Below are 24,726 nucleotides of genomic sequence, written 5' to 3'. Positions count from 1 at the left end.
TATTAAGTGCATATACATCTACAATTGTGATATCTTTCTGATGTATTGACTCAACATTATGAAATGTCTTCTTTGTTTCTATAATATTACTATATTAAAATTTATTTGATATTAATATAACTACTCCAGGCCCATAATCATTGTTTCATGGTATATCCTTTTCCAATCTTTACTTTCAAGCTATTTATGTCTTTGCATCTCTTCTAGACAGCATACAGACATCACAAAACAGCAAAAAAAACTTGATTTTTTTCTCCTTAGTTAGCACCTTACAGGTTTAAATTACAAAGCCAATAAAGACACCATCTACCTTAAATAAGTGATTGTAAGGTTAGGTAATGAGACACAGTTTTAGCACTGTATTCTTAGGAAAATTTGCATACTTTTTTCTTTTAGGTAACTTTTCAATTTGGAAATAAGTGTTTAACTGTTCCTGGAGATCAGATATGGCTTCTCTGAGTTTCTAGTCACTTCTTGTCTTCTTTCTCTGTGGTCTTGATGACTTCAGATATCCTGTTAGTTCTAAGGATACAAGGAAAACTTTAAAACATTTCTTATATATCTTAAAACACTTCTTATTTATATCTTATTCCTTCAAGAAGGCAGCTTTTCTTACTGTTTACAATATCATCAACCAGGTAAGTGACTGATGCCAGCAGAGCAGGTGCTTCACTTTTTAACCTTAACAATTTTATGACTCTGTTGGGCACTGACCTGCCAGTTAAGATTCATTGCTTCTTTTCAGCCACTACATGTAGACACTTCATCTTCTTCTTGTTCCCAATAATACACACTCTTCTCCCAAAGTCTGCCCTTCAAAACACATATAACAATATATTGCATTCTCTTGAGAATCCAATTGCATCCAATTCCCATCATTTAATATTGAGAAAATACACTGCTTCCATGTCACTTAGGTTATTATTTCCATGGACCGACATACAACAACAGGACACTGTGTTGACCAACATGTCCCAGAGCTGGAACTAGTGTTCTGAATAAGTCCATCTTTCTCTGAACCTCAGGAAGATAGGAATGAGAACTATCCAATGAGTTAAGTGTGAGGAGCAACATTTTGGAACGAACAAAGGTAGACACATCTTTGTTGATTTCCACCTTGGGCAGGCTCAAGATGGCAAACTCATCGTGTCTCCTACAGACAATTCTAGAAGGTCTAAGAGGACCATTCGTCTGCAATATCATTGCTGAAATTGCTAGTGTCCAAGCAATGCATAATTATTTGACTCCAACCATGGTAAACTAAAGGACTGTTTTATTCTTAACATTTCCCCAGGTCTTTGAATTTATGCCTGAGACATCTTTATTAATTTTTGCAATCCAGGCTAACAAGTCTACCTACCATGCTTAATAAGGTAGATGACAAGGAGCACGGGGGCAGTTCCTCTTGAAACTTTAAAATAACTTATCTGGCCAACCTATCAATTACAGATTTAGGGGGACTCTAATTTTGGAGATAGGGCAAATGTTTAATATATAAATTAAAAAGTATGATTTAAAGTACCTGAAAAAAGAAAGAAAAAAAAAGAAATATCTGAAGACTGGAGGTGTCTTCTGAATTAGAGGCTTGTGTCAGATAACGTCTGTTTTTTTTTATAAACAGGCAAAAATGATTTTATGTCTGTCAAATAAGCTGAAAGGATTTAGTTTGTCAAATATTTATTACTTATCTATAGCAAAAATGTTTTTTAATTGTTTACATTTTTGAAAGCATTCTCATATCCATTAATAGGCTTTATTCTTATAATAATTCTGGGAGGTAAGTGTTATTATACACAAATTACAGCTGAGACCCATTCTGCACAGTTATTAAGAGGAAGAATCTTGATTGGAATTCAGTTCTTCTGATGCTGTATTGAATAATATATTTCACACTATACAACAGAGGTCTCTTCATTAAAAATTTTTCATTAAAAATTAAAAATTTCCTTGCTAGTCTTACCACATGTGTATGGAACAAGGGTACATATGTTTCAGTATATGTAAGAAAAACTAAATTTAGTAATTGAGTTCAAAGGCCATTAGGGAGTTAAGTAAATTTCAGTGCATCTACAAATTAAATCCTACTCATTAAAAAGTACTGTGTAGAATACCTATTAGCATGAGAATATAACAATAATATGTAAGCAGAAAAAATTTACCAAAGACTGTGTAAACAGAATAGATAGTGCAGAGATAGATGCACACATATAGAGTAAATTGCTTTATAACAAAGGTGCCAAAAATTCAGTAGGAAAAGAATTTATTTATGGTGTGACGTAATTGGGCTATTGTACATCATCTTGAGAAATCATGGGTGGGAAACATTATTGGAGAATAAACTACTAATTTCATTAATGCTCTGCTTTGCATATTACTTTTTTTTTTGGAAGAACAAAAATCAATTTATTCAGTATATAACTTTAAACTGTACCTGGCATCTAGGTCCATGACCATAATTTACTTTTCTTGCATTTGAAAAAATATCACATGACCTGGTAGCTCCATGGTAAAGAATCTGTCTGCCAGTACAGGAGATGCAAGAGACGCAGGTTCCATCCCTGGACTGGGAAGATCCCCTGGAGAAGGAAATGGCAACCCACTCCAGCATTCTTGCCTGGGAAACCCCATGGACAGAGGAGCCTGGTGGGTTACAAGTCCATGGGGTCACAAAAGAATCAGATATGACTTAGCGACTAAATAACTGTTAACAATGCTTTTCTCAGAGGTTCAAAGACAAGCTTCGGCCATTCCCTTAGTTTATGAACAAAGACATAGAAATATTAGTCTAATTGGGAAGCTCTTGAGGGAATTATACCTATAGATATGTTTCATACATTATCTGATTTTTCTCTTGGCAACCAAAGATTCTGAATTATAATTAAACCAAAGACTCATCATTGTAACAGTAAAAATGAGTGAGATCTTTTACTACCAAAAACTATGTTCAGCTCATTCCTTTGTTCTTGAGACGTGAGTTCTCCTCTCAGAAGATATAAAGAGACTTGAGCAGCCTGATAGAAGACTGACAAGTAAGCAAGGTCAGGAGACACATCTGTACTCTGTCACACTGCAGCCTAATTTTCTTGTCTTCCCCCCACTCCCCCGCCCCCAGCTATTCCTACCAAACTTCCAGAGACAAAATACACATCCAGTGAATATGGAAGGGGAAAGATCTACAGGTTTTGGGCAGAATTTCATCTTATTCTTTATCACCAGTGCCTGACTTCCCACAGCACTAGCTCTAGTAATATTCAGCATACAAGCAGAATTTTCTTTGTGGTGATGGCTCACCATGGAGGGTCTTTGAACCATCTTCTACATGAAGTAGTAGTTCTTTTATACAGGCTTCCAAGAAGCCTGATTATTGGGGGATAGATACGAATGAAAAAACCAAAGCAAAAATCAGTCGTCCTCCCTTTGACAGCTCCCCTCCCTTTGACATGAGTTTTGACTAAGAATTTAAAATGATGATGTTTTCTATTGCATTTATCCTTCTGGACATAAGCCATAATCATGTGCATTTCAACCACTTTTGTATTCCCCACTGAACTTGACTTTGAAACTCATTTTTTAACATATATGAAATGTCCCCTGATCTAGTCTCCTTAAGACAAAGTGACCACCCACCGGCATCAGGGGTGGGCTCACAGTTTCTCGAGTCCCTGACATCATGAATATTTGGTTTTTTGTTTTTTTTGAGAAATTGGGTTGAACTGAAAAGCACGAAGTAAGGAAGTAAAATGGTCATTTTATTTTTTCCTGACAGATATTGGCAGAGAAAAAAATATAAACTTAACAATGTCCTAAGGGCTCAGGTGATATTTGCCCTCCACTGATAAACACCTCAAAAAATAACAAAAATTGCTGGTAAGCCAGCCAAGACAGCCAAAAATTTCCTTCAAATCCTGATGGGAAAAAAACTGGTTCTAACCTTGTCAAATTAAATAATCATTTCACACAGGTTAACTCTATTTTTTTTTCTAATAATGATGGTTTTCAGAATAGGCATATCTAAGCATGTGTAAAAGATAAAGATAAGATGCATGTTCTTTTTTTTTTTTCCATTTGAGATGCATGTTCTTATATTAATGATTAAAAACAAGTCACAGAGATGCTGGTTCCTACAGATTTGATTTGTTTCAATTAGGATATTTCTTTTTTGCAAGTGGCAGTTTTACAAACAAAAATTGCAAAAGGCTTTATCCATAACCTACTATCTAGTCTCTGTTAAATGGGAAAGAATGAAAGATAAGAATCAAATCCACAGTGAACAGACAATAGGGTTTTCTAAAACTCTTGGATCAAGATCCATGCGAGTAAAGAAGTGAAGCTCCCCTGCCTTTGCATTCACCACAGGAAAGATTTTAGCAAATGCAAGATCCCAAATAGTACTGACATTTAAAAAACTTGCTCAGAGCATTTCTATTTTCTTGCAGAGCAAACAGCCAACCATCAGAGTCTGGTCATCAATTCATTGACAATTACTCTGATGTGACTGGAATTTTGTGACACTGTAAGAAAATCTGTTCCATTTCCTTTTACCAGTGTTGCTTCTTTTTTTTTTTTTTTAAGAGGCATTTCTTAAAAACAACCAAATAGGAGGATGTAGATGGCCCTGCAATGCCTTTTTAAATTGACAGTTTTAGAGTAATTACGAGTGTTATCGCTGACTGCAGCAATATTTCCAGAAACTGTGCCCCCACAGTTCCTCAAAGACTGGAGGCATAATTCACGTCAAAGGTTACTAAGCATCTCTTTGAATTTAGTCTTCCCTTCAAAGAAAGATACAGAACAATTTGTCCTAATGCACTGTACAGTCAAGAACAAACAGGTGAGATGCTTTCAAACCATAAGGCTATATATCAACAATTCAATACCAAGTGATGATGGCTATTTTACCCATCAGCTCCTTTTACTGTGTGTACCAAGTATATCAAAGCAGAGTCATATTTTAAAGATAAAGAATGAGGAAGCAAAAGATAGACAAACAGAAGGGGGAAGAAAGAGAGAGAAGGACAGGAGGGGAGGGAGGGAGAGACATAGGTAGAGACGACATGGAATAGAGAGAGAAAGGCAAAGAAACAAAAAGTGTGTTTGAGCCTCTCTTCCATAGATGCTGAGACCATAGATGGAGACGATGACGGGATGACTGACTAGCAGGGAGTGGATTATCTGAGTTTGAATGAGGAGGATTAGATTTACACACAGAAGAGCATCCAGCATGTCCCAGCACTATCTCTCCCAATGCTCCAAAGGGGCTAATCCCTTCCTAGAGAGACGGCTGCTCCCCAAGACGAAAAGAGTCAGGAATGAATAAGGGGGCTGGCCCAACAGGCACAGTGTCGGAACATCTATGACCAAGGGATGGAGGCAACAGCTGGGAAATGCCATATTTTGGGTCCCCATGCAGAGAAATATGGGAGACTCTCAGCTCACAGCGTGTTCCCTGTGCCCACACCACTCGCACGTTACTGCTTTTGCTCATGTGGTCCACAGCCATGACACCATCTTGCCTGTACTTCCTGCTACTTAACTTGAGGGCTTTCTTGATACATTTAACTCAAGGGAAGGTGATATTAAGCTTCTATTATTGGACTGTATATCAAGCTTTCTATATATATTGGACTGCATGCCAAATATAAAATTGTATACTTTATATAAGTGTGTGTATGTACATATATGCACACATACAAATATATATGAATACAGTTGGTCAGTGGTGTCCAACTCTTTGCAACACCATGGACTGTAGCCCACCAGGCTCCTCTGTCCATGGGATTTTCCAGGCAAGAACACTGGAGTGGGTTGCCATTTCCTACTCCAGGGACAAATATATATACAGACAGACACACATATATACACACATACATGCAAATAAGCATGTATATATTATATATCTATACCACTTACATACATACAAATGAATTTATATATATAATAGTAGATATATATAATACAGTAGAATTTAGATATAATATATATTAATATATAATATTAGATATAATATAATAGTGTATTTATAATATATATAATAGTAGATATGTATAATAGTATAATTTAATTATATATATAATTATTTTGTTGTTGTTCAGTCTCTAAGCCGTGTCCAACTCTTTGTAACCCCATGGACTGCAGCGCACCAGGCTTCCCTGTCCTTCACTATCTCTAGGAGTTTGCTCAAACTCATGTCCATTGAGTTGGTGATATATATACAAATATATATATAGCTGTATATGTTCTCCTTGACTCTCTTACCTCCAAAGTATGTGGTTCAATTCTTTGCTCATAACAAAATCTTTAGTAAACTTTTGTGGAATGAATGAATGCACTCATAATTCATACTTGTCATGACATACAATGCCGTACATTGCTGTCATGACACGTACCAGATGTGTAGAAGCTTAATACCTTGTATCTAGTCTCAGACATACATACACACACACACACATATATATATATAGTTGTATATATATCACCAACTCAATGGACATGAGTTTGAGCAAACTCCTAGAGATAGTGAAGGACAGGGAAGCCTGGTGCGCTGCAGTCCCTGAGGTTACAAAGAGATGGACACGGCTTAGTGACTGAACAACAACAAAATAATTATATATATAATTAAATTATACTATTATACATATCTACTATTATATATAATATTATAAATATACTATTATATAATATCTAATATTATATATTAATATATATTATATTATATATAAATTCTACTATATTATATATATAGCAAAGAATTGAACCACATACTTCAGAGATAAGAGAGTCAAGGAGAACATGGATTCCATAGGTCAAATGAGTTTCAAACTGCATTAAGGAAAAGTCATGTAAACAACTCATTGAGCACTGAACAACATGAAGCCAGTGTCCTGATACAGATAAAACCAGAGGCTGAGAAGAACTAAAGGAAGAAGGGATTTTCACTGTACGGTCTCAGGGTGGAAGGGCACAAGGAAAAGTCTCTTGAAGGAGATATTTTAGAGTTCATTTTAACAGTTGGGGAAGGAGTAAGAGTTCTGCAAACCAGTAGAGAAATGTGAGCAGGGCCCTGCCAGAAGGAGGGGACAACACTCCGAGGAATCTCATGGAGGTTCACCCACCTGGAGAGGAGGGTGCGGCAAGGAAGCCACGCCAGGGACAAGGTGGTCTCTGATGTGGACACCGTGCTGAATCTAGGTCAGAAGATGGGCAATTACTGATTTGGTCAGGGATGATAATGGGGAAAACAAGGCATTTTAACTAAGTATTAAACAATAAATATGGCTTCTATAGTCAGAAGTGGGATGAAAAAAATTGCAGAACAAGACGGCATTAGGAAATGGGCATAGATGAGAACATAGTGTGGACTTAGGGACTGGTGAATGTACAATTAGGATAAGAATCTTTGCTCATTCCTGGCACATACTAGTGAAGTGAAAGTGAAAGCCACTCAGTTGTGTCTGACTCTTTGCCACCCCGTAGACTGTAGCCCACCAGGCTCCTCTGTCCATGGGATTCTCCAGGCAAGAATACTGGAGTGGGTTGCCATTTCCTCCTCCAGGAGATCTTCCTGATCCAGTCATCGAATTTGCATCTCCTGCATTGACAGGCAGGTTCTTTACCAATAGAGCCACTTGGGAAGCTCCAGTCACCAGGGAGGAGGTGCTAAAGGATTATTAAAGGAAAAAGTGACAGGACCAGCACTGTGGATCCAGAACTGACATAAAGGATGGAGAAGCAGCAGAAAGAATAGACCATCACTGTACCGCAGCCTCAAATTAACAGGGATTTAGGTAACAGTAGGAATTGAATAGATAGAGATAGAAGGACTTTGAAAACATCAGACAGGTAGAACTATCTACTGCTATCACATAGCTTTCCCAGACTGACCCACCCACAAGAACTCAGTTTTGCAGGCCAATAAATATATACCGCAAGCCCTCTAGGCTTATTTTGGCCATGGTTTGGGTCTGTATACTTTACTTCCCCTCTAGCATCATTCTCATATTTTGGTCTTCTGCCCTATTAGCTCAATTGCCTGTTTCCAGGCAAGTTTCTATAACTCTCTTGGACTTAAAATAAGTTCTACTTCCCCGATTTGTGATCCAGCATACATTTTTGCATTCTTTCTGTTCCTGGTTACTTCAGGTAAATGTATCCCTCATCCCAGCCTCAGCATTTGGACCAAAACCCCAAAGGTGGCTTCCTTGTTCAGAACCTACCCTATTTCTTGAGGCCCCTGGAGGTAGATCCACCAACGGAGGACTTGGTAGAGGAGGACTTCCATATAGATTGGATGTGGGGAGGAAATAAAGGTAAAAAATCAACTGCCTTACAAGACAGGTCATTCAGTTATAGATATTTATAGAGCTCCCACTGTATGCCAATCACAGCTCTTCATGCTTGATACTAACCAGGGAACAAAACAACTAACACTTCATTTTGTGTAGCTTGATTTCTAAGTGGGGGAGCCAATCAATTCATGAGAAATGTGATAATATATATAAAAGATTGAGCCTGTTTGAAGATGCTAAGTGCTATCGGAAAATTAGAGCCGGGAATGGGGGAGTCAGTACTGAAGACAGAAGAAGTGGGCCAGTAGGATGTGACATTGAGTCAGGCTGGCAGCCCTCATTGAGGAGGGGAGCTATAAGCCTAAACTGGATAGAAGATGGAGGTAATTGGCCAAGTAAGTATCTAAGGGAAGAACATTCCAGGTAGGAATAATAGGAACAGGTCTAGTGAGTTCTGCAAACAGCAAGGACACCAGGATAGCTCCTTCATGGTAAGTAAAAGAGAGTCTTACAGGACATGAAATCATAATAAATCTGGAGAAAATCTTTTATAAGCCATTGTGAGGACTTTGGTTTTCACTAGGTGCCATTGGCACATTTGAGTCAAGTAACCTGACCTGCCTGATATTTTTAGGGATCACTCTGTGCATTGAAGAAAAAAAGGAACAAACTGTGAATAGAAACAGAAAGATCAGTGAGGAGGCTTCTACAGCCACCCAAGTGAGACATGACAACAGTCGCATCAGGATGCAGCAATAGAGACTGTGAGCAGGGAGCAGAATTGAGATGTATTTCATGGTAGGACCAACAGGATTTCTTCCTGATGAGTTGGCTAGAGAGAGGAATGGATGGACTGTCAAAGGGTTTTGTTGCCCAAACAATGAAAAGATGAAATTGCTATAAAAACTGAGGCAGAGAAGAGAGTGGCTGGAGCAGATGTATGCTGATAATTGGGACTGCAGCTCAGCACATGTGGAGCCAAAGATGTCCAATAGATACCAAAAGACATGTTCAAAAGACAGTTTTGGATGTAGAGGTCTACAGAGGGGTCTGAGTTGGAGGTACAAATTGGAACATGCTCACATATAAACTGCGTATAAAATAATGAGACAGGATGAAATTACCAAAGGAATAAGTGAAAAGCAGAGGGCCAAGGACAGGATTCAGAGGCCCTCAACACCAAGAGATTGAGCAGAATAATGGTGCTGTCCCGAAGGGCATAAGAGAAAGCCTCAGTGTTGTGAGACATGGCCAATTCAATAAACGAGTTTCATTTTGTACATGCTGTGTTTAAGCTGAACTTTGAAATTCAGGTGACCATTAATGACATGCTGATAAAGATTTAACAACTGACTCCAGCAGAGGGGAGTGTAATTTGCAGCATTTGCCAATTTCTTCAGTGTAAATATTCCCATCATGGCCGACCATAAGCTACCAACCAGAAGTCACAACATTTAGTAGCAGCTGGAAACATAGGGCTATGACTCAAAACAACAATTTATTAAATTTTTTTGAAAGTTTTTCTTCTCTTGTAAAATATTCTGGACATCCTACCCGTTATTTGGCCTACTAGGTTTTTGTGTTGCTTTCTGTTCCATATAATAGGATTTGATGTTGGTTAAAAAAAAAATGAATATTTTAAAGTATACAGAGTGTTGTGAGTTTTGGAATTTGTGGACACAGATTTAGGAGATCACCATTCATCAACAGAATATTTTTTAAACTTTTAAATTTTGTGACATCATCTCTAATGAAGGGGAATTAAAGTCCTAGGAAAGAGAGAAATCTTCAGAGGATAAACAGGAAAAAAACTAGAGGCAAGATGTAGGAAAATGTCCATATTAAGGGACTCAGGAGAGTTTCAAGTGAAGAAAGCAAAATAAGAAGCTAAATTCTAGGGATTTCCCTGGTGGTCCGGTGGTTAAGGATTTGCCTGCCAATGCAGGGGACATGGGTTCAATCCCTGGTCTGGGAAGATCCCACAGGCTGCAGGGCAGTGAAGCCTGTGCACCACGACTACTGAAGCCCATGTGCCGGTGCTCTGCAACAAGAGAAGTCACTGCAATGAAGAGTAGCCGCCACTCACCGCAACTAGAGAAAGCCCGTGAGCAGCAGCAAAGACCCAGCACAGACATAAGTAAGTAAATAAATAAGAAGCTATATTCTAGATTAATTTTTCAAGCTAGCATCATTTTGCTACTGTTACAAAGTAGCTTTTTTCTCTTTCTCTCTACATATTTTCCCTGATAGGTGAAAGAATATCAGATACAGACAAGATTTTTCCTTTTAGCCTCTCATAGAACAGACACAAGTTCTTCACCATACCTATATAAGGATTTCAGTTTGAACTTATCTAAGCAAAAATGTACCACTTTCAGCTTTCCTTAAAATGAGTGTCATCAGGACATCTAAATACTCCAACACATACATTATTTAGACTTTCCAAATGGTTAATGTGGTTTCCTAGATGTGCTCAAAAACAGCTTTTTTAAGGTCATTTGACATTTGCTACAAGGCATTGCCCTGAACAGCCAACAGGCTTGTTGCACTGATAAAACACCAAGAAAAGCCACTAGAAAAAAGGTGGTGTCTATAGATAATTTGGTTTTGTGTGTGTGTGTGATTAACTTCGTTAAAGAACAGATTGTTAATTTTTAATTATTTAGATATGAATCATGCTGTGGATAACTAGACATTTGTTATAACAATCAGATGTACAATACAACTTTTTAAAAGCTCTATTTAGCTTTGGGGTACAGCATATGTGTACTAATCCTGTTTCTAAAAATTTTCAGGACAGTCTCACTGTCCTCACAAATGTATTTGTAATTGTCAACCCATGTATTCTAATTTTTTCATTTGAAAAACATTAACACTGTTAGCAGATCTGCTTTGGGTGAAATTATATTTAGGTCCCACCCCCAGTGTCTGCCGGAGGGTGGAAAAGTCTACCCAAATCTAAGAATTCCACTCTCTAGTGGAAAACCTATCAGAAACCTAACCCACATGCTGTCTGGGTCTGCACTCTTAGGATGACTTAGCTTATGATCGTGCTAAATGTTTTCTCAAATCACCGTTGAATTTCTATCCTAGTTCTTAGCAAAAGCTCTGATTCAAAAGGGTGCTATGTTCTCAGGATATTGAAATTATAACTTAAAAAGGAAAAAAAAACAACAACAAAATATTTTTTATTGTATTTTCCTGGTTTGAAAAATCAAGTTGAAGACAGTGAGCCTCTTCCAAAAGACAAGATCATTTCCTCACAGTTTGGGGTCCTTGAGCAATGTCCCTCAGGGCCCATACATGAAATGAGGACAATACGGAGACCCGTGCGTTCACATAATTGATCCACTTTCATCCACATAAAGGGATGAAAAAGCCTCAAATTATTAACAGTCCAGTGCTTTTACAGCTCCCACCTACCACACACTTACTGCTTTCAGATTTCTCCTAATTGAATTACTGAGAGCAGACCAAATGACCTTAGTTGTCCAAGCACTATTTATCACATTTTATTTTACATGAGTTTCATTATTAAAGGAAAATATTCTCTTACTCCATTTTCCATCTTCTAGTAATTATATCCATGTCATCCTAAGTTTTCTCTGACTTCTCTTTTCAAAAAACAACTATTAACTTTCAATAAAGTCAGCGACCTTGTTTGAATGACTCTGTCCCCTCAGGTGACTTTGAGGCAAAAATTACAGAAGCATCAGTTGGGAAGTTTGCAAGCATTCTGCAAAGTATGAAAAGGGTAAGAGCTCTTCATCTTGCAGCACCAGGACTCATCATGGAAAGACATATAAATAGAAAGGGCAAATTCCAGTGACATGCATCCAATAAATTGGAGACTCTTGTCACAGTAAAAGCCAATTCAGCAGTTTATAATCACAATGTATAACGTGGTTACATTACTTATTTTTTACTCTCTAAATAAGGCATTTTACATTGTTTCTCTGTGTCATCCTTTGCATCATTGAAAATTCTAACTTTTATCTGCTATGAGATCGTCTTTCTGAGCTCGTTGACTTTCACCTCAGCTGTTAGTAACAAGTCCTTTTTGAAATGACATTCCATCAAGAATCACAGATTTTGAAAAATCTGAAAGGTCACTTTGCTCCAAGTAGTGAAAGTGAAAGTGTTAGTTGCTTGGCTGTGGCTGACTCGTTGTGACCCCATGGACTGTGGCCGACCAAGCGACTCTGTCCATGGGATTTTCCAGGCAAGAATATTGGAGTGGGTAGCCACTTCCTTCTCCAGGGGATCTTTCCTGACCCAGGGATCAGACCTGGGTCTCCCACATTGCAGGGAGACTACCGTCTGAGCCACCAGGGAAACCTGTTCCATGTCGACCATCATACAAAATAAACTAGAAGAGAAATAAGCTATATGTTTGTTTTTAAACTATTTGCAAGTACAACAAACTCCAGAACTTCTCTTAGCAATTTGCCTGGCATTTCATCCCTTTTAGGCAGGTAAATGGAATCCAAATTCTCTGGCCTGAATTGGAGTTGATTTTAAAACCACCAATTAAGGTGAATCATCATTTTTCAATATATTAATTTATGAACTAAAGGAGTGTATTTGACACACAGTGCATTGGTATCAACAGAATGTCCACACTAAGTGATTTCTATATTAAATGGGCTTGAATTTTTTCACATGACATGAATCCTATAACTAAAGTGCATATAATAAGGACAAACACACTTGTGAATATTTTCACACACGAGGTATTCTCACCTCGATATTATATTTCACCTAAATGGAATATGTGAGGTAGAGCAGTAACATGAAACAAACATTGGACAAAAGGGAGCATGGGTATGGGGTTAAGGTCCAGCTCTCTGACTCATGAATTCCAGTAGACAGTCACCCAAACTCCCTGCGCCTTAGTTTCCTCATTCATGAAACTATATCTGAAGTCATATGATGCTATAGGCCCATGTCCAATACCAGATTAATAGCAGGCTTTTGCTGTTTTCTCCTAAACCAAAACAAAGCAAAGCAAAACCAAACAAATAAATACACAAACACACACAAAATCAAAACCAACCAACTAAACAACAACAACAAAAAGAAAACAAAGACAGAAAAGGCAGAAAAAACACAGCTGGCCTTAGTTGATACCTAAGGTGGTTCTGAATTTTTCATCTTTGCAATGCTACTCCTCAAGCACAGTGTGAGTATTTAGCAACAGTGAGAAGTGCTACAGAGTTATTAAACCATGCTCAGCTGTGCCAAAGATGCTTGAATCCTATTAAACAATACATTTCTTTTCTTATAAGAAGCCTCAGTTTTCTGAATCTCTTTACATTTGATCTCTAGTGACTGAAGCACATATATTAGAATTGAGCAGTTAGTACCTCTGGTATAGGACTGATGCAGCTTATAAGGCAGAATCTTTCCTCTACCCAAAATAGAATCTTCTTTGAGATCACCCTTCAAATGATTGTCATTTATTGAAGTATAGTATGTCATCTCTGCAGAAGGAGCCACAGAGGGAACTCAGTTCCAGGGATTTCTTTTCTGAAACATGGTTTGTCTATTTGCTGTATCAACAAGCCAACGAGATGTTTGAAAATTTTGTTTTCTTGAGTAAGATGCTCTTACGACATTACTGATCCTAAGGTACAGCCATGGCTTTCTGCTATTGATTTTCACATCCTATTAGGAGTTCGCCAGCCACATGTTGTAAAGCCAGTCCTCATCACATCCCAGCAACAATGCCAATCAGCTTTCTAGGCTGCTTCCCCTCTTTGCACACCACCCCCTGAGGCAGTGCCCTAAATCATCCCACACAAGCCCTGGCAGATTACCAAGCCCACAGGCAACAGTGAACTCCAAACTAGACCCACTAAAAAGACAAACATCTCTTGTCCACATGATGCTATTACAGGCATCTCAAGGCCTTCCCTGCCTTAAAATCAAAATTCCACTTTTTGCACTGATACTTCAAGCTCCATTAAAAAAATAAAGACACTTTGACTCAGTATACATCTTCTTCAGAGAGAAAATATATGACCTGAAATCCATATAATTGATTAATCTGACATAACTGATCAATAAAAAAATCCCTTTCTGAGGACAGACATGAATGAGCCGCCACTCCAGCAGGTGACTTTGGAATAGTAGAGACAAAGGAGGCGGAAGACACCAAATATTTTGCTTCATAATCATTCATAATATAATAATAATGATATTCATATTGTCAGGTTGTTGAGCTAATTGAGAACGATAAACACCATTAACTGAGTCTTTCAATAGTGAGAAGTAGCATCATGAAAATTTTGGTAAGGACATCCAAAAAGCCTCTTCTCTATAAAGACAGTGAGAACATTGGTAAAAATTGTCAGAACTGACATTTTTATAACTGAAAATTAGCTATAAGCTTGCAGCAATTCATAGGGCATGTTTTTTAAAAGGATAAATGTCATTAAGAAGAGCGAGCTTTACAGTGCTTTAAATTGCCCTATTCCCAACCCCACCCCCAAAATTTCAGTGCTCTTGAAAACCAACAACCACAATCACAGTTAAAGCCAGCAGTTTGGCAGCCTCTGGAAGAGGAATAACGAGACTGGAGTATCTTCAAAGCTCCATTCCCAGAGAGCTGGCCATTGCTTGACCTGTTTTGTGGTTTCCTAAAAGATCGCACTTGCAAGGGTGTCTTTAAATGTTGTAACTGGAAGCTCACCCGATGCCAGAAGCCATTTTTCCAGGGGTATTTGGAAAAAAAAAAATAGGAGGCGATTGTTTAGTGCAACTCCCTGAAGCAGTGGCTAACAGTTGAGACAATAGGTTAACAAAAGCTTAAAAGGAAAAGATGGAGAATGAGATGTCCATATGAGGCTTTGAAAATCCCTAACATGTTCCTGGGAATTTAGAAGCCCATGTGCATGTGTTGGGCTGTGTATCTGACCAGGACTGTCTGTGCTCAGGAGAGACTAAAACATGCTAACCTCTGGCTAGACCTGAGGTTCTGTGCAAGCAGAAAATGAAGGCTAAGAAGCAGCAGTCCAGCTGAGTGCTAAAGGTGTTACCTAGTATACACACACACACACACACACACACACACACACACCCCTAGGCAAAGACTGGGGGACTAAGCAGTTCCAGGCTTTTAGGGAAGTCTTTGTTGAAGCATTATCTGACCATTAAGATATTTGAGCAGAGACTTCCCTGGCTACACACACAAACGAATACAGACACTATAGAATTTGTTCAGAAAAGTCGCTAAATAAACATCAACTGCAACAGCAACAAACCCTGGGGAAGAGGGAGAATCTGATTTCCAGATTCGCTATATTATATGAGGCAAAATGTTTAGTTTTCAACAAAAAATAGGAGAAATACAAAGAAACAAGAAAGGATGGCCCATACACACAATAAATAGAAAACTGTTCCTGAGGCTGGCCAAACATTGGGATTTAACAATAATGAGTTTAAATTAGTTATTTCAAATATGGTCAAGGAACTAAAGGAACCATGTCTAAAGAGCTAAAGGAACAAATGTGAAAGAGTGTTTCATCAAACAGAGTATGTCAATAAAAAGACAGAAATTATAAAAAATCCAAATAGACATTCTGGAGATTAAAAGTATAATAAGTGAAATGAAAAATTCACCTCAAGAGTTCAACAGCAGTTTTGAACAAGAAGAATTAAAGATGAGTGAACCTGTAGATGAACTGAGATTACCTAGTCTAGGGAAAAACTTTATAATTTTTTATAATTTTTATAAATTTATAAATTTTTATAATTTATAAAATTATCATTTTAAAATGATAAAAGGGTTGTTGTTGTTCAGTTACTAAGTCGAGTCCGACTCCTTACTACCCCATGGACTGCAGCATGCCAGGCTTCCCAGTCCTTCACTATCCCCCAGAGTTTGCTCAAACTCATGTCCATTGAGTCGGTGATGCCCTCCAGCAATCTCTGAACCTAACAAAACAGTCCCAAAATACATGTAGGAAACTGACAGAACTGAAGAGAGAGATAGAGCATTCAATAATAATAGATAGAAATGTCAATAACCCATTTTCAATAACGGATAAAACAACTGGTAGATGATCACAAGGAAATGCAAATCCTGGACAACACCATAAAACAACTAGACCCAACAGACACTTATTGAACACTCTACTCGGTAAAAGAATATTCTTAACTGCACATGGAACATTCTCCAGGATATGTCATATGTTTGGCCAAAGGCAAGCCTCAATAATCTTAAATATCTATTACTAAAATGCAATGAATTAAAAATCAGTGGTTGGTTAATCAGAATTCACTCTGACAGACAGCATCCTCTTTTCTTTCTTCATAGGAGTTTTCATAATGTGAAATCATAGTTCTGGGTCTGAAGACAGAAAAGCAGATAATATAAATACTGTGAACAACTTGTCCTTGTTTGCCTGAGACTTCCCAAGGGTTGACACTGATAGTCCCACGTACTGGGAATTCTCTCAGTCTTGAGAAAATCAGAGTAGTTGGTCACACTAAGGAAAAACTAAGCTACAAGTGTTAGCTCACTGATGTCACACAACTAGGTGTGCACTTCATAAGTCATAAGAGCTATCATCACCTAGGAGACAGTGTTGCAGCCAACCTTCTTTCCCTGACAACCCTAAGTGTCTTATAAACCTCAGGAGGGTCTCTGTCTACCCACTACAAGCTGCCCTTCTCAGTTACCACGGAAACACCATGTAGAAACTAAACTAAGATGGGATTTTTAACCCAGCCTTTGAAATAAAGAGACTCTCCAAGAAAGCACTAGCACTTTGGAAGGAAGGGTGAATGACTGCATTATTGTTTCTTTACTTGTTTTTATTCTGCTTCTTCCCTAAGCTATTTACTCTTATGAGCAGGAGACTCACATTTTTGTTCACTACTGAACATTCAGTATCTAGCAAATACCCGGCACCTGGTGAATATTCAATAAATATTTGAGTCAATGACCACGAATAATAACTTCTAAGGCCTTGCTCTTTATCCTCATCTATTGCCAGCCTTGATTTAATACTTAAATTTTCCTGCCTGAATATAAATATAAACTAATAGTATGAACTACTCACATAGCATGTAGGCATGATGTCATTCTAATAAATTGACAGAATAAGCTTTTGAGGTAATCATCCCCATTTTCCAGATGAAGGAACTGAGGACAAAAAAAAATGAAAGAATTTGTTCAAGACCTCAGAATTAATCTATATTTGTTCAACAGATGTGTGTTGTAATTTTTTGACTCTATCATCCTGGCAAGAACTATTTATGTGTTCATACAATGTAAGATAAGGTGATTGATAAATGTTCCTTATAGAGACCACTTATAGAGCCTCTACTATTGTTTATCATATGAATCTGGTAAACTAAATATTTTCATACCTAACATAAAGGCAGCCAAGCCCCTCTCCAATTAACAAAATTCAAATTCACACACAGTTACGTAGGACTACAGTAGTTGTAATAATGACCTCTGAATTCATTAAGCTGAATTCATTAAGCTGTGGCAAATTTTGAGTCCACAAACCTTGTCAAAAATTTTTTTCTTCTAATATCTCGGAGGCAACCAAAAATCCCACTTTCTTTTTTTTTTTTTTTTAAAAAACACTAGGATTTTATTTTATTTTTTATTTTTTATTTTTTTATTAGTTGGAGGCTAATTACTTCACAACATTTCAGTGGGTTTTGTCACACATTGATATGAATCAGCCATGGATTTACACGTATTCCCCATCCCGACCCCCGCTCCCACCTCCCTCTCCACCCGATTCCTCTGGGTCTTCCCAGTGCACCAGGCCAGAGCACTTGTCTCATGCATCCCACCTGGGCTGGTGATCTGTTTCACCATAGATAGTATACATGCTGTTCTTTTGAAATATCCCACCCTCACATTCTCCCACAGAGTTCAAAAGTCTGTTCTGTATTTCTGTGTCTCTTTTTCTGTTTTGCATATAGGGTTATCATTACCATCTTTCTAAATTCCATATATATGTGTTAGTATGCTGTAATGTTCTTTATCTTTCTGGCTTACTTCACTCTGTATAAGGGGCTCCAGCTTCATCCATCTCATTAGGACTGGTTCAAATGAATTCTTTTTAATGGCTGAGTAATATTCCATGGTGTATATGTACCACAGCTTCCTTATCCATTCATCTGCTGATGGGCATCTAGGTTGCTTCCATGTCCTGGCTATTATAAACAGTGCTGCGATGAACATTGGGGTGCACGTGTCTCTTTCAGATCTGGTTTCCTCAGTGTGTATGCCCAGAAGTGGGATTGCTGGGTCATATGGCAGTTCTATTTCCAGTTTTTTAAGAAATCTCCACACTGTTTTCCATAGTGGCTGTACTAGTTTGCATTCCCACCAACAGTGTAAGTGGGTTCCCTTTTCTCCACACCCTCTCCAGCATTTATTGCTTGTAGACTTCTGGATAGCAGCCATCCTGACTGGCGTGTAATGGTACCTCATTGTGGTTTTGATTTGCATTTCTCTAATAATGAGTGATGTTGAGCATCTTTTCATGTGTTTGTTAGCCATCTGTATGTCTTCTTTGGAGAAATGTCTGTTTAGTTCTTTGGCCCATTTTTTGATTGGGTCATTTATTTTTCTGGAATTGAGCTGCAGGAGTTGCTTGTATATTTTTGAGATTATTCCTTTGTCTGTTGCTTCATTTGCTATTATTTTCTCCCAATCTGAGGGCTGTCTTTTCACCTTACTTATAGTTTCCTTTGTAGTGCAAAAGCTTTTAAGTTTCATTAGGTCCCATTTGTTTATTTTTGCTTTTATTTCCAATATTCTGGGAGGTGGGTCATAGAGGATCTTGCTGTGATTTATGTCGGAGAGTGTTTTGCCTATGTTCTCCTCTAGGAGTTTTGTAGTTTCTGGTCTTACATTTAGATCTTTAATCCATTTTGAGTTTATTTTTGTGTATGGTGTTAGAAAGTGTTCTAGTTTCAGTCTTTTACAAGTGGTTGACCAGTTTTCCCAGCACCACTTGTTAAAGAGGTTGTCTTTTTTCCATTGTATATCCTTGCCTCCTTTGTCAAAGATAAGGTGTCCATAGGTTCGTGGATTTATCTCTGGGCTTTCTATTCTGTTCCATTGATCTATATTTCTGTCTTTGTGCCAGTACCATACTGTCTTGATGACTGTGGCTTTCTAGTAGAGTCTGAAGTCAGGCAAGTTGATTCCTCCAGTTCCATTCTTCTTTCTCAAGATTACTTTGGCTATTCGAGGTTTTTTGTATTTCCATACAAATTGTGAAATTCTTTGGTCTAGTTCTGTGAAAAATACCGTTGGTAGCTTGATAGGGATTGCATTGAATCTATAGATTGCTTTGGGTAGAATAGCCATTTTGACAATATTGATTCTTCCAATCCATGAACATGCTATGCTTCTCCATCTGTTTGTGTCCTCTTTGATTTCTTTCATCAGTGTTTTATAGTTTTCTATGTATAGGTCTTTTGTTTCTTTAGGTAGATATACTCCTAAGTATTTTATTCTTTTTGTTGCAATGGTGAATGGTATTGTTTCCTTAATTTCTCTTTCTGTTTTTTCATTGTTAGTACATAGGAACACAAGGGATTTCTGTGTGTTAATTTTATATCCTGCAACTTTACTATATTCATTGATTAGCTCTAGTAATTTTCTGGTAGAGTCTTTAGGGTCTTCTATGTAGAGGATCATGTTATCTGCAAACAGTGAGAGTTTTACTTCTTCTTTTCCTATCTGGATTCCTTTTACTTCTTTTTCTGCTCTAATTGCTGTGGCCAAAACTTCCAACACTATGTTGAATAGTAGTGGTGAGAGTGGGCACCCTTGTCTTGTTCCTGATTTCAGGGGAAATGCTTTCAATTTTTCACCATTGAGGGTGATGCTTGCTGTGGGTTTGTCATATATAGCTTTTATTATGTTGAGGTATGTTCCTTCTATTCCTGCTTTTTGGAGAGTTTTAATCATAAATGAGTGTTGAATTTTGTCAAAGGCTTTCTCTGCATCTATTGAGATAATCATATGGTTTTTATCTTTCAATTTGTTAATGTGGTGTATTACACTGATTGATTTGCGGATATTAAAGAATCCTTGCATTCCTGGGATAAAGCCCACTTGGTCATGGTGTATGATTTTTTTTAATATGTTGTTGGATTCTGTTTGTTCCTTTACCTGTTGGGTATTTCTTTGCCTTTTCATCTTGTTTAGATTGCTGTATCTGGAGTGGGCTTTCTGTATTCTGGAGGTCTGTGGTTCCTTTTTATTGTGGAGGATTAACCCAGTGGGTGGGGTTAGACGATTGGCTTGTCACGGTTTCCTGGTTAGGGAAGCTTGCGTCAGTGTTCTGGTGCATGGAACTTGATTTCTTCTCTTTGGAGAGCAATGGAGTGCCCAGTAATGAGTTTTGAGATGGGTCTATGTGTTAGGTGTGACCTTGGGCAGCCTGTATGTTGATGTTCAGGGCTATGTTCCTGCGTTGCTGGAGAATTTGCATGGTATGTCTTGCTCTAAAACTTATTGGCTCTTGGGTGGTGGTTGGTTTCAGTGTAGGTATGAAGGCTTTTGGACAGTCACTTATTACTTAAAGTTCCATGTAGTCAGGAGTTTTCTGGTGTTCTCAAGTTTTGGGCTTAAGTCTCCTGCCTCTGGATTTCAGTTTTATTCTTCCTGTAGTCTCAGGACTTCTCCAACTATACAGCCCTGATAAGAAAACTTCTAGGTTAATGGCTAAAAGATTCTCCCCCGTTATGGACACCCAGAGAGGTTCACAGAGTCACATGAAGAAGAGGAGAGGGAGGAGGGAGATAGAGATGAGCAGGAGGAGAAAAAGGGGGACTCAAGAGGAGAGAGACAGCTCTACGCAGCTGTCTGTTCCCAGAGTGTTCTCCGTAGCCCAGACACCTACAGAGATTCACAGAATTGGATTGGGAAGAGAAGGGGAAAGGAGGAAATAGAGGTGTTCTGAGGTAGAAAACAGAGAGTCAAGATTGGGAGAGAATAATCTTCGGTTTAAAAATAGGGCTTCTCTACTTTTTTTTTTTTTTTGTAAGGTTATAGTGTATTGAAAATGAAAATTAAGGAGTAGTAGAGGAGTACTAGAGGACTTTAAAAGAAATAAGAGAAAAAGAAAAGTAGAAAATAGAAGAGAAAAAAGAAAGGAAAAAAAAGAAGAAAAAAGAAAAAAAAAGGAAAAAAAAAAAAAAGAAAAAAAAATTTTTTTTTCCCTAATTAAAAAAATCGTAAAAATCTATGGAAATGAAAGTTAAGGAGTAATGGGGGAGTAATAGGGGATTTTAAAGGAAAATAAAAGAGAAAAAATAAAAAAGAAAAAATAAAAAAAGAGAAAAAAGTAAAATTATATCTAGAAGTTTCTCTGGAGCTGTTGCGGTCAGTGTGGGTTCGGCTCAGTTTCAGATAGCTCCTCGTTCCAGCTTACGCTTCTCGATATCTATAGGCCCCTTCTGGTGTAGTCGGTGTTTTCTACAGGGATTTTAATCTGTTGCACCAGTCCCTTCTGAAGCGGTTCCCTTTGTTTATTTGGCTTCTGTTTGCCGGTCTCTTCAGAGCCTCATTTCCGCCCTGACACAGGCAGGCGGGGGTGGACTCTTATTCAGGTAGCTAGTTCCCTCGCGCTGCGGGGAGGGGCTGGCGCTGTGGGGAGGGGCTTGCGCCACGAGGACGGGCTGACGCTGCCGGGAGGGGCTGACGCTGCTTTCTCCGTCTGCGCTGCTCAGGCTCCCGGCTGTTCTATATGGAGCGCGCCCCGCGCTGCGCGAGGTTCCAGCCCTCCGGTGTTCCACAAAAGCGCGGAAGGAAAAGCTGCGCCTGCTGTCTGTGCCTTCCCCGTCAGAGCGGTCCAGGCAGCCAGGGGCTTGGTGGGCGCACTCTCCCCAGGTGTGGCGCGCCCACTCCCTTCCGCGGACCCAGTCTCAGTTTCCGCTGGCGCCAGTCGGGTGCGCGCGCCTTCTGCCCTCCGCGTCCCCAGCCCTGGTCCCCGCCCGCGCCGGTCGGGTGCCTGCGCCCTGTGTCTCGCTGCGACCTTCCCCTCCCCGCTGCCTCCTGCCTCCGGCGGGGCTGGGCCGGTCCGCAGCCTGCGAGCTCTTCTCTGGATTTTCTCGGTCTCTTTGTTCTGCGAACGGCCGGCAGTGTGTTCGGGCCGGTTAATTTACCCTCTCTCTTTTGGTCTCCCACAGTTCAAGTTGGCAACTCACAGAAGCTCCCTCCGATTGTCCTCAGGGCACTCAGGCCCGGACCCTACCCCAAGCAATGCCGCCTAAGAGCTCCCGGGACGGATCTCCGTCCTTAGCTCTTTTGTCTCACTTTTTATCTTTTATATTTTGTCCTACCTCCTTTCGAAGACAATGGGCTGCTTTTCTGGGTGCCTGATGACCTCAGCTAGCGATCAGAAGTTGTTTTGCGAAGTTTGCTCTGCGTTCAGTTATTCTTTTGATGAATTTGTAGGAGGGAAAGTGGTCTCCCCGTCCTACTCCTCCGCCATCTTGGCTCCTCCCTGAAAATCTCACTTTCATTAATTAGTTTATTGTCCATCACCAACATGACTCTAAAACCTCTCCTTTTTTCTTCTTCTTTTTTAAAGAGAATCCTCAGGTGTGCATGCATGCTAATTAAACTAAGTTCCCTAAAGCTGAATACAACTTGTCTTCAAACAGCTGGGAGGAAGGAGGGCAAAAATCTTCAAATATATATAAATTCATAGCTGGCTTCTGTTGAACTCCTGCTCTTGACAACTCGTTTAGAACACAATTTTCCAAATGCCACTGCTTTCTGGGATTTAGGAGAGAGGAAGAGAGCTCTTTCATCTCATTAGATTTGTGTCAACTCCATTCTAAGTTGCTAGCAATAGGAACTCTCAGAAAAATATGCCGAGCTTCCCTTTGGGGCTAGGCTGCTGAGATATTGGCATCGAAAAGCATCAAAAGTAAATAAAATGACATACACTGTGTTCCAGGCACAAGGAGGCCCAAGAGATAGGATGAGAAATCCAGTTGATATGCCCAGGACCCTACCTCCAACGGCATGCTGCTGTTTTCTCCATATTCAGAGCTGCAGCCATGGCCAAATGACTCACTCTGAGCCAAATTCTCCCCTCAGCTCCATGTAGGCAACTTTATCCAAAGTCACAAAGGTGTATAAGCACATCTCTAAAACTGACATTTGGCAATGGTGCTATTGAATTCTCTTATGGGCTGCATACTTACCATGTGGTAAATGCCTTTCTACCAATTTCTGCACAAACATGAGCCTGTTTGCTCCTCTCAGACGGCAGCGCTTGCTGCACAGTTCCCTCACTTTTTAAAGCTTTTTGTGTTTTACCAGTCAGGAGCACATTTTGCAAGTCCCTGGCAAACACAAGTGTACTTTCTTCTTGGCTTCCACACTTGCGGAAGCCAGATGAAAGGAACAGCTCCCCAGGAAAGCTTCGAATTTTATCAACCTGTAGATGAAGTGATCCTCCACCTCTCAGTCAGGTTTTTGAGGGATTGTATTTCCTTAATTGAAGAAGTAAAGGTGCAGAAGAGGATAAGTGAAGAAAAGGGTTCAAGTTTTGCCTCATTTGAGAAGTATTTTTGGATCCACCCCTCTAGTCTGCCCCCCTCAGGTTAAGGGGGCAGTTTCCACAACCCAAGTGCATCTTTTGGCTTACTCTGTGGGGGTGAGACTTGCTAGGTACTGTCTGATGTGGGCTCTCTGAGGCAGAACCCATACTGCGGTTTTGTGGGGTATTTTTAAAGATTTTTTTTAAATGAACTATTTAAAAAATCTTTATTGAATTTATGATATTGCTTCCATTTTTCTGTTTTAGTTTTTTGGCCACAAGTGGTTTGTGGGATCTTAGCTTCCCAACCAGCATTTGAACAGGCACCCCCTGCCTTGGAAGGCGAAGTCTTAACCACTAGACCTCTAGGAGGCCCCAACCAACCGATATTTTTTACCTAGAGCAAAGAGTCCGGCAGTCGGATGAAGATGCATTTGCTGGCCACCTACTCTGTGCTAGGCACCGAGCCTCCTCCCAGGGATGGGCTGTCTTTCCCTTGAGGAGCTTAGGGTCTAGTCAGTCCATGGATGCATCAGCATAATATTTATGCACAAGGCAACTAGAGATGACATAGGGTATGACCGAGATGCCAAAGGGAACACAGCAGATGGATTCATAATCCTGGTTGGTAGGATCAAGAAGCGCTGGGAGAAGACTATGCCAGAGCTAAGTCCTGAAAATAAATACGAATTAAGTCAAGAATTAGTAGAGAGGGGAGTTCCAGACATGGGCAGCAGCAAGAACAAAGGCAAAAGGGCACAGAACACCATGCAGTGTGTCTTGCAAATTTCAAGCAGGAGGCTAGGAACAGCAGGCCACTAAGACTGCAGAGGTGGGCTGTATCCAGGTAACCAAGGATGTTCTTAAACCTTATTTCTGAGAAAGATAGTCACTGA

General features: G+C 39.3%; 1 protein-coding gene and 1 pseudogene across 1 annotated transcript in view; both read right to left on the bottom strand.

Moving 5' to 3' along the window:
* Positions 1–24,726, bottom strand: part of HS6ST3 (heparan sulfate 6-O-sulfotransferase 3) — a 697,920-nt gene that overhangs the window by 171,258 nt on the left and 501,936 nt on the right. The window lies entirely within an intron of this gene.
* On the bottom strand, positions 742–23,998 carry LOC133049675 (ubiquitin-conjugating enzyme E2 variant 3-like; annotated as a pseudogene).

Source organism: Dama dama, chromosome 30, assembly GCF_033118175.1.
Source record: "Dama dama isolate Ldn47 chromosome 30, ASM3311817v1, whole genome shotgun sequence".
In the NCBI taxonomy this organism is placed as follows: Eukaryota; Metazoa; Chordata; class Mammalia; order Artiodactyla; family Cervidae; genus Dama; species Dama dama.
Note: the sequence above shows the minus strand (reverse complement) of the source record. Positions and strands in the feature narration are given on the sequence as shown.